This window comes from Bombus fervidus, chromosome 19 (assembly GCF_041682495.2).
Source record: "Bombus fervidus isolate BK054 chromosome 19, iyBomFerv1, whole genome shotgun sequence".
Classification (NCBI taxonomy): domain Eukaryota; kingdom Metazoa; phylum Arthropoda; class Insecta; order Hymenoptera; family Apidae; genus Bombus; species Bombus fervidus.
The window spans coordinates 2072716-2085641 of NC_091535.2; the positions used below are offsets into that span (position 1 = coordinate 2072716).

The window sequence follows — 12926 nt, forward strand, 5'->3', positions numbered from 1 at the left end:
ATAATGATACAATTTGATTTTGACCCCATACACTATACCTATATTTATTCCAATATATTTTTCTAATAATAAATTCATCCAGTTGTACTTCTGTCGATCAACCTCAAGAATATCACACATTAAATTAATAAATAATGATAACAATTTATTTGATTTTCACCTCATACACTATACCTGTACTTACACTTATAGCTTTATTTATTTCAATAAATTTTTCCATTACAAATTCATCTACTCGTTCCTCCATCAGTCAATATCAACAATTATCTCTGTGATTTTAATGGATGATTGTTTGGTTAGATGAGAATGAAGTTGATTCATACACTAAAAACACAAAAATTATCTTTGTGCTCTCAATATCTAGAATGTTCACGGTTACTTGCGATCCTAAAAACTCAATTATAAAATTCCAAACTTAAACAATTCTGCGCAACGCTTATTTTATTAGTTTTATTATACCACTAATTATTTTTATTTATTTCCCTATTATTTTACATTATCGATTAGCTACTTTCGTTAATGTCTAATTAATAAATTCAATTTTATTATTAGCATATATTTCGATACTCTCTGCGATTTTAATTATCTACCTGGTGGTCAATTTTTAAGCATATCGCCGAGAATACGAGGATTTCACTGTATTGAACGAGCAGTTAGGAAATTTTCGTGGAAATGATTAGGAAGTGAAATCTGTCAGAGCACCATTGTTCCAGATGTTACGTTCTTCCTCGATAATTACTCTTTCCGAGGAAGGTGCTTCCTAATGGAAGGTTCGAGTGTCGGCAATAAGGATGAGTAAACGTTAAGGTTACGCGTAACGAAAGGTGTATAGTGTTTTGGAGAAGTATTAGGGTCTTTGTATAGACCCTGTCCCGTCGGTTAACCACGCGCTCATAAATTATCAATTATCGCACCCTTTCGACTTGTCCCTGTGGAAAGCAGCTATCTTGAATCATGAATTTTGATTAGCAATTTTAAATTGCCAAAAACAACTACTACCGTTCTATCGACTCGAAAACATCGAATGGAATCAATTAATAATGGAATTATTATTAAATTAATGCAGTTCGAATAAGGTACTATGGCATGTTTTTGTCAAGATTGAACGAACGATAAAGTACGGTTCTACAGTCCTTGCCGATCGTTTGGTATATACACAGTTTGTTGATATTCCAGCAGAAAGCGATACAACGTCGAGCACAAAAAGCGCGTTAGGTATTCGGCAGTTATGGAATAGTGTAACATAATATCCTACTTATCTTATCTAACGTTGAGAAATATCTTCACTTTGTACGTAACATGAGAAAAATCTCAATTTATGTTAAACCAGTTCTTAGAACATTACAGTTCTTGTCGTTTGTTAAAATGTGAACAATATTAAAATATAAAAATTCGAGAATCGTAACAGGGTTCAAATTTGAACACTCGTTCGAGGTTTCCATTTAATTACGTTGTTGAATCCTTTTCAAATTTTACTGACATAGTCTTAAGACTTTCATCTTCCTATTGACATCTGCTTGTCCAAGCAAACTACTTTAATGTACATTATTTCAACCATTCGAGTTTACATATGTAAGCGTTCGAATACTTTCGTCAGCCACTGTATTTATTTTTCTTTCCTTAGAAATCCCAATCTCTCGGCGCTCTTTTAACACTAGAACTACCGATAGTTGACGCGAAGCCATTTCTACCAAAAGCAGTGAAATGACTGGTCTTTAAAAAATACCTAATGATAGAATATTTTTATATTTATTGATTTGTTGCTTTCTTACAGAAGCAATTTCATTTTATGTAGTGCATTTTTGCTACTATTAATCCGTCTGGGATCATCATTATTAAACGAGGGTCGACAAGTTTATAAAATTGCAGAACCAGTCGTTTCGACTACTGTGCTATTTCTAGCGTTAGCATCAGGCGGAATTTTCCTGATAACTGATGTTATCATATCGAGTGATACGCGGTGAAAATTTAAAAAACGAGTGGCAAGCTGTACAAAACGAGGAAACTGGTTAATTGAGGTTCGATGAACATATAGCAGAACCCTTTTACACTTTGTCAAGTACCAATCATTTTGACTTGTATTGGTATACGTAGCATTGATAGAAAATTATTTTCAGTTTGAATACGTAAAAAAGAAAATAAAATTCACTATATTATTCATTTAGTTGTTGCGAAAGTCGTTACATCATTGCGGAAAAGAATATAACACGAAGTAGGAATTTTAAAATAAAATTATAAAACCAGTCGATTTGACTGGCGTGGTAGTTCTTAGTTATTGCAGCAATTCCACGGTTTAAAACAGTGCCTCGTCGCTCTTGTTCCCGTGACTTTATGCTGTCAGAGATTCCCTTAATTCGCCGACTATCTTCCTGCGACTTTTAAAGTTCATCCAGGAAACTTTCATTGCTTCTTGATGGACCATGAGATAGCACGCGGTGTCCTCCTCAGATACGGTTATTAACAAAGTGGAATCTAGATCTTGTGGAACCTTGCCGGGCGACTTTTAACCTCGTCAGCCAGGTGAAACTTAACGTTCTCAGGAAACGCCGCTTTTTATTTGTGTACGCAATGTCAGCGCTCGAGATCCTATCGGTTTTGGCTTTCACGCGCAAACGAAGTCACGCGCGTCATTTAGTACTTTTTTGTGTGGAAACATCTTGATCTGTCATGTGAAAAAATTATCGTTGTAAAAAGTAAAAATTGCTTTGAAATTCATCTTCGAAAATATCGATAATATAAATGTTACCAAATAATTCTTCGATTCTTCAAGCTTATTTGTCCTTTCAGAACCTCTTTAATCTGCATGAAAAATTAATTTTAAATTAATTACCCACTGTTGATAACAAACACATATTTTTCCAGGAAGTTTGGCAAAAAAATCATTGCGCTGAGACTCATAATGACTTTCACCGAAGATAAATATACTTGTCGTTTAGTTAATTGCTTAATTACTTTCTGAAACACAGTGTTGTATATATGTACGCAACATCGTACGCGCAAAGGTTCAACCTCGCCGGCAAACGTATCATTTTAAGGAAATGAAATGAAATGAAAAATTGAGCAACGACAAGTGTAAATAAATTTGTACGTGATGCAGAGCTATGCTGATCTGAATATTAAAAGTTCACTGTCAGCTAAACGACCTCGTTTCTTGTAATAAAAATGTCGTAGCTGCGATTCTGTTCGTTATCTCGTGGCAAGATAAAACGGACTAGATCACGTGAAACAGTTTAACGAAGCAGCTTTAATTTCTGCTGGTTATTCAAGAAACCATTGACCCTCGAGTCAAAACGTGTGCCGGGGTCGAAAAGAGAAAGCTGACTGCCCTAAATTTCATGGGTCGTAGAGAAAAAAGTTTTCACGAAAAAATGTGAAAGTTGGGTTGGTTGCGATTCTGCTAGGCTTTTCAACGCATTGCCACCAACGTGACAGCAAGTAAATGGCAACGCTGGGTGTTAGGCACCCCGTTGCGCGGACGACGCGCAAAATTCGAGCGATCTACTTCGAGAATCCTCGGTGCTCCCTCCCTTTTCTCTTCGCTCGATTTCTCTTCCCTCTGTTTACTGTTTTTGCGTTACGAACGAAGGTGACCTGCGACCATTGAAATCGATACAACGTAGATCTTGATGTTTCTACTGCTAAGGCTGAGTCGACACACCTGCCCATTTTATAAATTCATCGTCGAAAGGCAAGAGCGTGTAAAAGTTATTGTTCCCATAAAAACCTCGTTATATTTTTTAGCTTTCGTTTTAACTATAATCTTCTTATCGATCGGTATCTCTTGCTTTAGTGAGAAAGCTTTTTCGTGTAAAACTACTCGATATTTGTAAGCCGTTATTTATCAAAGGAAAAGGAGTCACGCGAAGCTATCAGGCGGCAAAAGTAGTTAAATAATTTTGCAGCTAATCAAACTTTCGAATTTATGCAAACAAAATTTTATTACCATGCTCGAACTGATTATCAATCGCGCTATCTCTTTTCGGTCTGGCGTTTAGCTATCTTTCTGGTATTCTCGTTTAATTCAAGGATGATGTTCGGCGATTAAAATGGTCGAGGAAATTAGGACGATTCCGAATAGGATTATTCGTCGCGTTTCTACGATAGCCTTTCGATTTAACGAGGCCAATCGAGATGATTCCAGTAAATTACGCCCGAAAATCCGGTCTATTTATCGCCCGATACTTTGCGAAGCTTCTACTCGTCGTTCATCGCGTCGAATAAATTACAGCGATTGGTCGTAGGAGACGCATTATTCATCGTATCGAATTTCGCCAGAACGTGTCCATGTTCGTGATAATTTCGACACGTTTCACGAGCTGATATATATTAAAATATTTCGTCGAGTCACATCTGCTTACGAGATACAACGTCATACGTTATGTGTCATCGGCGAAGCAAAGACTTTGCCTCTGCATTTATTATATTCGTGTGAAATCCGCTCGTCGATTGCATCACGTTCGCCAACACCACGTTCATATTCAATTGTCGAAAGCGGAAAAACGATTGTTTCAATAGCATCGCAGACAGGAGAAGTTTTTTAACACGTCCATGGTCTCCAGTAAACGACAAAGGAGTTTTCACTCATTTGACATTGGCCACGAGCGGTCGCCATGATGAATGTATAAAATATGTACTACAATTTTCCATATCAGTATAAATATTCCATGTAAAATATCACGTGTAATCTATATATATATATTGTTACTAATTGTTTACTAATTGTTATTTAATATATTGTTACTTAATTGTATATTAAAATAACTGTTGCTTTATATATATATATATATTATTACTCATATACTATATTATTCTAAATTTTACCAATATATATATATATATATATTGTTACTAAATGTTTACTAATTGTTATTTAATATATTGTTACTTAATTGTATATTAAAATAACTGTTACTTTATATATATATATTATTACTAATATACTATATTGTTCCAAATTTTGCCAATATATATATATATATATATATTGTTACTAATTGTTTACTAATTGTTATTTAATATATTGTTACTTAATTGTTACTTAATTGTATATAAAAATAATTGTTACTTTACTTATACTTATATATATATATTATTACTAATATACTATATTATTCTAAATTTTGCCAATATATATATATTGTTACTAATTGTTTACTAATTGTTATTTAATATATTGTTACTTTATTGTATATTAAAATAACTGTTGCTTTATATATATATTATTACTAATATACTATATTATTCCAAATTTTGCCAATATATATATATATATTGTTACTAATTGTTTACTACTTGTTATTTAATATATTGTTACTTAATTGTTACTTAATTGTATATAAAAATAATTGTTACTTAATATATATATATATATTATTACTAATATACTATATTATTCTAAATTTTGCCAACATATATATATTGTTACTAATTGTTTACTAATTGTTATTTAAAATATTGTTACTTAATTGTTACTTAATTGTACATCAAAATAATTGTTACTTAATATATATATATATACACACATATAGTATATTAGTAACAATTAGTAAATAAAAATAACAAAAATAAAAAATAAAAATATAGTAATAATATAAAATTAATGGAAGACTATAGAGAAAGAGGATGATGAGTTTGGCTACCTATTTCTCGTAGGAAAGCAGTTTCAAAGTTCAATGTGTTTTCAATCAGTGCCATGCTACTAAAATTCTTATTTAGTTTCCAAGTTAAATACATTTTTTCCTACGTTTTTCAAAACTTTGAAAGTACTGCTCGTCATACCGTTAAGATATTCCTCGTTTGGCTGAACTGACTTCAAGAAGCTTAAAAAATTTGTCATTTATATGTGATGTTATACGTCATATGAAAATCTTGCTTTAACCTAACCTAAATCTTGTCTTAACCCTAAACTGGCGTTCGAATCGGAGAGCCGTGATCTGCAACTTCTTGTTTCGTTATTCGTTTGAAAATGATACACATGGACGGGAAGTTGTGCAGAATGTGTTAACGAGATTCGAAATCGGGCGGCGGGAAAAAAAAAAAACGAGAAAGAAAAAAGGAAATCAATCACGTTGGTAGCCGATAAAGGTTTCATTGAAACGAGTGTATCGATGAGGACAAAAAGCGTTATCGAGCACGTGGTTACCTTCGATCTACGCGACCGGAAAACAAAAACAACTTTGGTCGGGACAGCTCGTTGAAAAATACGAGCGTTGATAATCTCGAATGCAGAATTGAGAGGCGAGCGAGAGAAAAATAGAGAAAGATAGGATGCTAACTGACGCCATGCGACCCAAGTAAGTTGTAAACTAACAGAAGAGAAAAACAAAAAAAAAAAAAAAAAAGAAAAAAAGAAAAGAGCATAGAGAGAGGTTAAAATGTACGCGAGGTTGTAATACATATCGTCGGCTAGCAAAACACTGGTAGGATTTATCTACGACGTTCATGGTCTACTGTTTCGACCCTCTTCTTCCTCTTGGCACACCCTTTAGCCAGCAACGCTACCCGGAAGTCTATATGTGTCTCGGTATCTCTGTTTATTATAAATATGTCTAAATATACCAACATTTTGGTACTCTCGAATATTCCTCAACGTGTAACACGATCCTGTGGTTTTTCGACTGTTTCAAAAATTGATAAATGTTTACGAAGAATTTAATAATCTGTTTTTATCTGTTCGAACTTGATTTTGTTATATAGCTGTATATTATTCACGGCGATTTATCATGATCGGTAATTTGCACTTTGCAAAGGATTTATGAAATATCGGTACGATTTTGATATCATATGTCGTAACGAATTAATATGTTGATTTTTCGAAATTGATTGTAAATAGCATATTTCATAAAAGCAATCATGTATGTCAGTATACTTGAACATATTGACCGGCGTGAAAATTGTATATCATTTATTCACCACACGAAGTGCTATTGCGCACTTCGATATTATGATATACCGATACTCAGAAATTAAACTGGTTAATTTTATTTTTCATGTAATAGTAGCTCATATACAGATAAATAGATTCAACCGATAGGCGTTTATATACATAATTAAACACTCGACTGTTTATCCAAACAAATGAAACTGTATAAACATACAGTGACTGCAAACAATATTCACACATAACCTTATTTTCCAAAGAAGCGTTTTTATTAGGTTATGCGTTTCACTCTCATAGCACTCAATATTGCTAGTTGTATGTAAACACCGCTAAACGATACGAAATTCAATATACTTGTATCTAATTGAGCGAAGAAGTCGAATAAGAGTCCGAAACACACGCAGCATGTTTTGGCAAGGAGCGATTAAGTTACACTGTATCAAGTTTCAAACACCTAACGTGCTTCCTTTGCTTGTAAACATTCGCAAATATCTGCAGCTCGTTATACCGAAACGATCGACAGGGACTGCAGAAATATTGAGTTGTCAACTAAATGATGGCGGACTTTACCATTAGATGGTAATGACCTAATCGGCCTACCCAATATACCGCTCACGCAATTGGGATATTATGCTATTGATTCAACTTCTATAAGAATGTACCATTGGTGGACCCGCATTCCTTTTTATTAGTTACTATCTATTAAGCTGTCTGAAAAGTGTCTCTCTTTTACAGACGCATCTTTATACAAACATGGAACCTAACCTATTCTTTTATTCCTATTTATTTACTATTATTATATTGTGATCTTTATCTTGGTAGAATAAAACGGATCATAGGTAATTCGATAAAATAATATAAAACGAAAAACGTTGCGCATTATTTTCTTATAAAATACGGACGACCTAATACATCAATGCTATAAGAAATACAATGTTGTACGAATGTTCGTAGCCACTGTAGCTGCACTACCAATCACTTTAAAGGATCCGCAGCGACCTTTATCGTAGTTGAAAGAACCAACCTGCTGCGATACTAAATGTTATCGGATTCCTGGTGAAACACGTTCGCCAGGATGGATTTTGCAATCGGTGGAAGCGCGGGACGGGAACGAGCGGTCAGGTCCGTTTCTCGCGGTCAGCTGACGCGAGACGATGCGAACTCGGTAGGGGAAATGGAATTACGGATGCGGCGTGCGTGGAGAGCGACATAAGCTATTGGGCGGCCGGCTTTTGAGCGGCCTTGCAAACTGGTTTCCTGCAGGCCGACTCGATTATGCTAATCGCATATGCATGTTAGCATTTGGCTGATCCGCTGGCGTGTTGGTTCTCCGTTCACCGGTCCGGCTGCCGCCAGTTCCATGTGTGTTCGCGTAAACCATCTCACACACTAATAGAACCGCGATCCTTTTCGATGGAGCAGCGGTGCGCTCGAGAAACCTTGATCGCGGCCACCCTTCAATGCCTACTCGACCTTCCGCCAGCTGGACACCTTCCACCGTGCGTAACGGTATTCTTCGCTGATTTCCCTCGACTATACTTTGACGTCCGTTACTCTTCGCTCAAGGTTTTTCCTGCCGGGGATTTTTCTACGGGATGAAAAGAAATTCAGCGATGATGAGTTCATTCGCTTTTTATTTGTGTACACGTTTGCAAGAATAATTGTTTAGAAAATATAAACTTAAGAAGAAATTACTCGTTGGTTAGATAAAGTTTGTGCAAAATACCTGCTTCCTCGAGGAAACGAGAATGAATTTATTACAGTGACTAGAAAAAGTATTCCAACATTATGATATTTATCGTTGCTTGTACGTGTGTTTTCTTGTGTGTATCTATTAGCTTGAAGGTGTTGGAAATGTAGAGCAAAGAATTAAAGAGGAATCGATGAAGCGGCAAGACTAAAACTTTCTTTCCACTTTTCCATACTTTTCATTCGAGAGTTTACGTTCGAAATAGAGAAAAATATAACGGCTGTACGTACATTCGAATATCTTCGATTCTGAGGAACAGTCGAGCGATATCACGTTTCACTCGTGAAATATACTAAACTAACGCCGAAGATCGTGGTTAGCCCGATACAAGATCACATTCCGAGAAAGATGCCGTCGGTGTTTACCACGCGCGAGACGCTCTCGCCGATAACATCACTCCATTGCATTTCGTTCTATTTACATTTCGTGTGCATTGTGGTTTTGCAGATTCATGGGTCGAATCGAGGTGGCGAAGCATCGCGAGAATCGCATAGATGCAGCGATTGCAACACTACCGAGTCATAGTTATCTTGTTTCATCTAATCTCAGTTCTCGATTCGCCTCCAGCCATCCAGAATGAACTGTATATATTGGGTTGGTAACTATGTGGTTGTAGCTTTTGTCATTAGTTGGTAATGACAAAATCTGCAATCCAACCCAATACAATACATTTCTGACTTTAGCGCGAGAAATCGCCTCCGTTTAATTTCTACCACGATTTTCGAATCAACAATTTCTTCCATTTGCTCTTGCAACTCGTTTTCGTAATTCTTTTTTCCTGTCGTTCTAAAAACGGATAATTGTTGTAACGAGACAGATAAAGAGGGCGTTCTATTGGACTGGCAACTGTGTGATTGAGGATTTTGCCATTAGGTGGCCGTGACGATTTTCGCGATGATCGAGTGTATCCGCGCTTCGTAAATTTCCTATTGAATACGGAAAAGTAAATAAAAAATAATCAGCAGACGGTCATCCCATTCGTGAAGTTGTAAGAAACAAAATTTGGTTAAAGTTAAAATAAGATTTTTTCCCAAATACTCGCACATACTTAACATCGCAAACATAATGTTTCTCGGAACTGATTTCTACCACATTTTCGACTAACTGTTACACGAAGTTTGCATTACGATTTTCAACAAACTCAGCACCCGCCGAATCTTCTGATTCTTTCTTCGCGCGAAATAAGATGAACAAGAGCGCGGTTTACTACGCCAATGAACGTTTATCGTCGGCTCTATCGGCTCGATGGCTACACATATTCAAGAGGATGGAAGTGATGCAGATTTCGGATCGAGATAAGGGCACGCTCGGCCAATTTACTATGTAACAGATACGTTTGTTAGAAAAACAAATGGCATAATTATTTTATTCGAACTGGTTCGTGGGCTCGAAAATGCGAAGGAATTCCTTCGTTCTCGTCGCGTAACTTCGCTAAGCATTTGCTTATTACTAACGCGGTTCGTAAATTAATGACATGCAATTAGTGTTCCCTATGAGACTTTAATTGCGCTGCTACGTCTGTTTCCACACTGCACGATCGATGTAAATATTCATCAAGCTCAACGATTTCGCCTACCGATATTTGCAAATTTTGTCCGATCTTTATCTATTGCAACTTGTTTCTTCTGTGTTCAATTACGTCATATTAAAAAAAAAAAAAAAAAAGGAACAATCTATAATTAAAGTAAAAAAATCAGACACGCGGTTTCAATTATGCTGAAATACTATGCGGGGATATAAAAAAATGTAGATAGATAAGTTAATCGTGTAATATCTTTCATCCTCTTTTCCGGTATCAGAACTCGAAGAAAAAATGTCCGATAAAATTTTTTTTCATTTCGGGAAACTTTGGATGGAAAAGTTAAAATACATCAGCACACATACGTGTCCATAATTGCTTCAAAATTCAGAATAAAATTACTAAATGACTTAAATTTTAATATTAAAAAAAAAAATTAATAATTTAATTATTAAAATTAAAAATTGAAGAAATCTTCGATCCTACAAAATTAAAAGAAAAAAAAAAAAAAACTGGAAGAGAAGAAAATAAACAAACGTTGCCAGAGAAATTAAGGCACACTGCTACGCATATACATGGAGACTGGAACATTTCTAACTCACCGTTTGGGTACTTTCACACCTATCTATCAAAATTTCAAAAATATCTGTGCTTTCCAACCGAGCCTTGAATTTTCAAATATTTTTCGGAACATTCGTAAATATATTCAACGAGACGAACTTTCCAGCTATTCCACGCGCAAAGCGTTTATCAATAGCTGGATCAGACGCAGCGGAAGTTGGAAAAAAAGCCGCCGCGAGAGCAGCGGGAACCGCTGTGGTCGCAGGGATCCGATCGACGCGGCCGGAACTGGAACGCGCTCTCAAGGTCGTAATTTTATGTTGGCTGTTTTTGTTTTTCTGCTGGATGGATGGGGAATGAAGAGGTGGCCTGGGCTGGTTCGAGGGTCACCGTTTTACGACCTCGTTTAGTTTACGACTGTTTCACGGCGTGCGAACGACTGGCACGAGCTACGAGTCCCATAACTGTCAAATCCTGCCACCGTTTACGGTGACCACTGAATCTTCCAGCTGGCCGCGATATTTCGCCGGTTATTCGAACAACGCTGTTCGAACGACCGCGTGAAACTTTCATGGGTCATCGCACGACTATTTCACCGCTCGATTAGCATTGGTCAGTTTATCGCTCGGATGGCTCGTGGTATCGTGTTTCAACGAGAACGTTTTATTTGTGAAATAGCATTAGGCAGGAGTTTTTCTGCTTCATTTTTTCCCTTTCTTTCTTCATTCTGCTTTACGTTTTATGGCTTCCTGTTGCAAGCCAGGGGAAACGGATATGACGATATCGAACATAAAGAAGATGGCAGGCGTTTTGTTAATTTAATAAGATTACGTAGATGGCATGGCGAACGGAACGATGGCAGGAATTTTATATTCGAATGGAAGATCGTTGGAGTGAGATTTCAGCGCAATTGGTACGCCATAGATAGATACGTTGTCCGGTTTTATTTAAACGTTTTGCGACTGAAACGTGTCGCTGACGCGGACAAGTGGTTATTTTATTCAAACGGATCAATAGCAAAATGTCTCGTGTAAACCATGCAGCTTGTGACAGACGACTACATTTCAATGTTCATACGTTGTACGTATGAAAGTAGGATTAAAAAAAAAAGAAACTTGTTAATAGTTACATTTGATTTCGACGGTGTATTCGAATAATTACTTGAAAAGAATCGAACGAGTTTATATGCTCGATGGCTTTTGGAAGAATCGTTGTTCGAGATAATAGGATGACAACTTCCTTTTACAGTTTGATAAGAACGGCCAGTAAACAACTGCGAGGGACAAAGAAATTGGCCAGCGAGGAGCCATTTTGTTAACTAGAGGCCATCATAGCTGCCTGACGTCACTTCCATATCCAACTATGGCGTCACGTGACGCTCCACCCTGTTTTCAATCACCTTGGACCCGAACCCACCCAGCTGTCAGACACGCTCCACCCCGTTTTTTCCACTCTTTCTGGCTATCGCCATCGCCATCTGCCGGCAATAATATGAACTTCTTAGATCTTTAAATGGCTAGATAGTTTATGCCCTTTCCGGTCGGTGTCACCACCGAGTAAAGCTCGATGACCTGAATTCGTGTCCTTGAAAAAGTTGCCGCGTCGAAGCAGATTTCGACATCGATAGTCACGCGGAAGAATTTATCTGCCATTTTTCCAGTCGTTTCCACCGTTCAGGAAGCGGCTTTCCGTTAAATACGAGTTCCCTCTACGTAATTAAACGCCACTTTCCAACGAGAGAATAGCAAAAACGTTTTCACGGCAAGACAATGCGAACGTTTCCGATAATACCCAGGCGTGACGTTTTCCATTTCAAACGGTTTATTACACGGCTGGCGTAACAGCGATCGCGTTTAATCGCGCCAAAGTAGGAAGCTCTGTGCTAAGCTGCGTTCGAACGAATCTCTTCAAAAGAGGGAAGAAAGACAAAAAAAAAAGGAAAAAAAAAACAAAGAAAAAGAGAACGAGAAAAGGAAAAAAGAAAGAGAGGATAGCAGACGGAAGCAAAGTGTTACGCGTCGCGTGGTTCCAATGGAAACGAGCCGTAAACCTCGATCGCTGGGAAAGAGGTTGGCGAGGTAGAGAAACAAGAAACAAAAATAACTCGCGCGGCAGAAGGACAATGTTGCTGTTCCGTGGAGGGGAAAGAATACGTAAGGGCGAGCCCGTAAAGCGGGAATTGAGTTAAAATCCTGCGAGAGGTAGAATTTATACGC

General features: G+C 36.9%; 2 protein-coding genes and 2 long non-coding RNA genes across 5 annotated transcripts in view; 2 read left to right on the plus strand and 2 right to left on the minus strand.

Annotated features, from left to right (window-relative positions):
* The window catches only part of Ubx (ultrabithorax), a 468862-nt gene that overhangs the window by 333983 nt on the left and 121953 nt on the right, over window positions 1-12926 (plus strand). The gene's annotated exons all lie outside the window — the stretch shown is intronic.
* The window catches only part of Antp (homeotic protein antennapedia), a 327690-nt gene that overhangs the window by 295016 nt on the left and 19748 nt on the right, over window positions 1-12926 (plus strand). The window lies entirely within an intron of this gene.
* Window positions 1-12926, minus strand: part of LOC139996838 (uncharacterized) — a 396216-nt gene that overhangs the window by 95717 nt on the left and 287573 nt on the right. The gene's annotated exons all lie outside the window — the stretch shown is intronic.
* The window catches only part of LOC139996856 (uncharacterized), an 86055-nt gene continuing 73194 nt past the window's right edge, over window positions 66-12926 (minus strand). The window contains exon 2 of the long non-coding RNA XR_011802416.1: window positions 66-174. This is a non-coding gene — a long non-coding RNA (uncharacterized lncRNA). The remainder of the gene's footprint in view (window positions 175-12926) is intronic.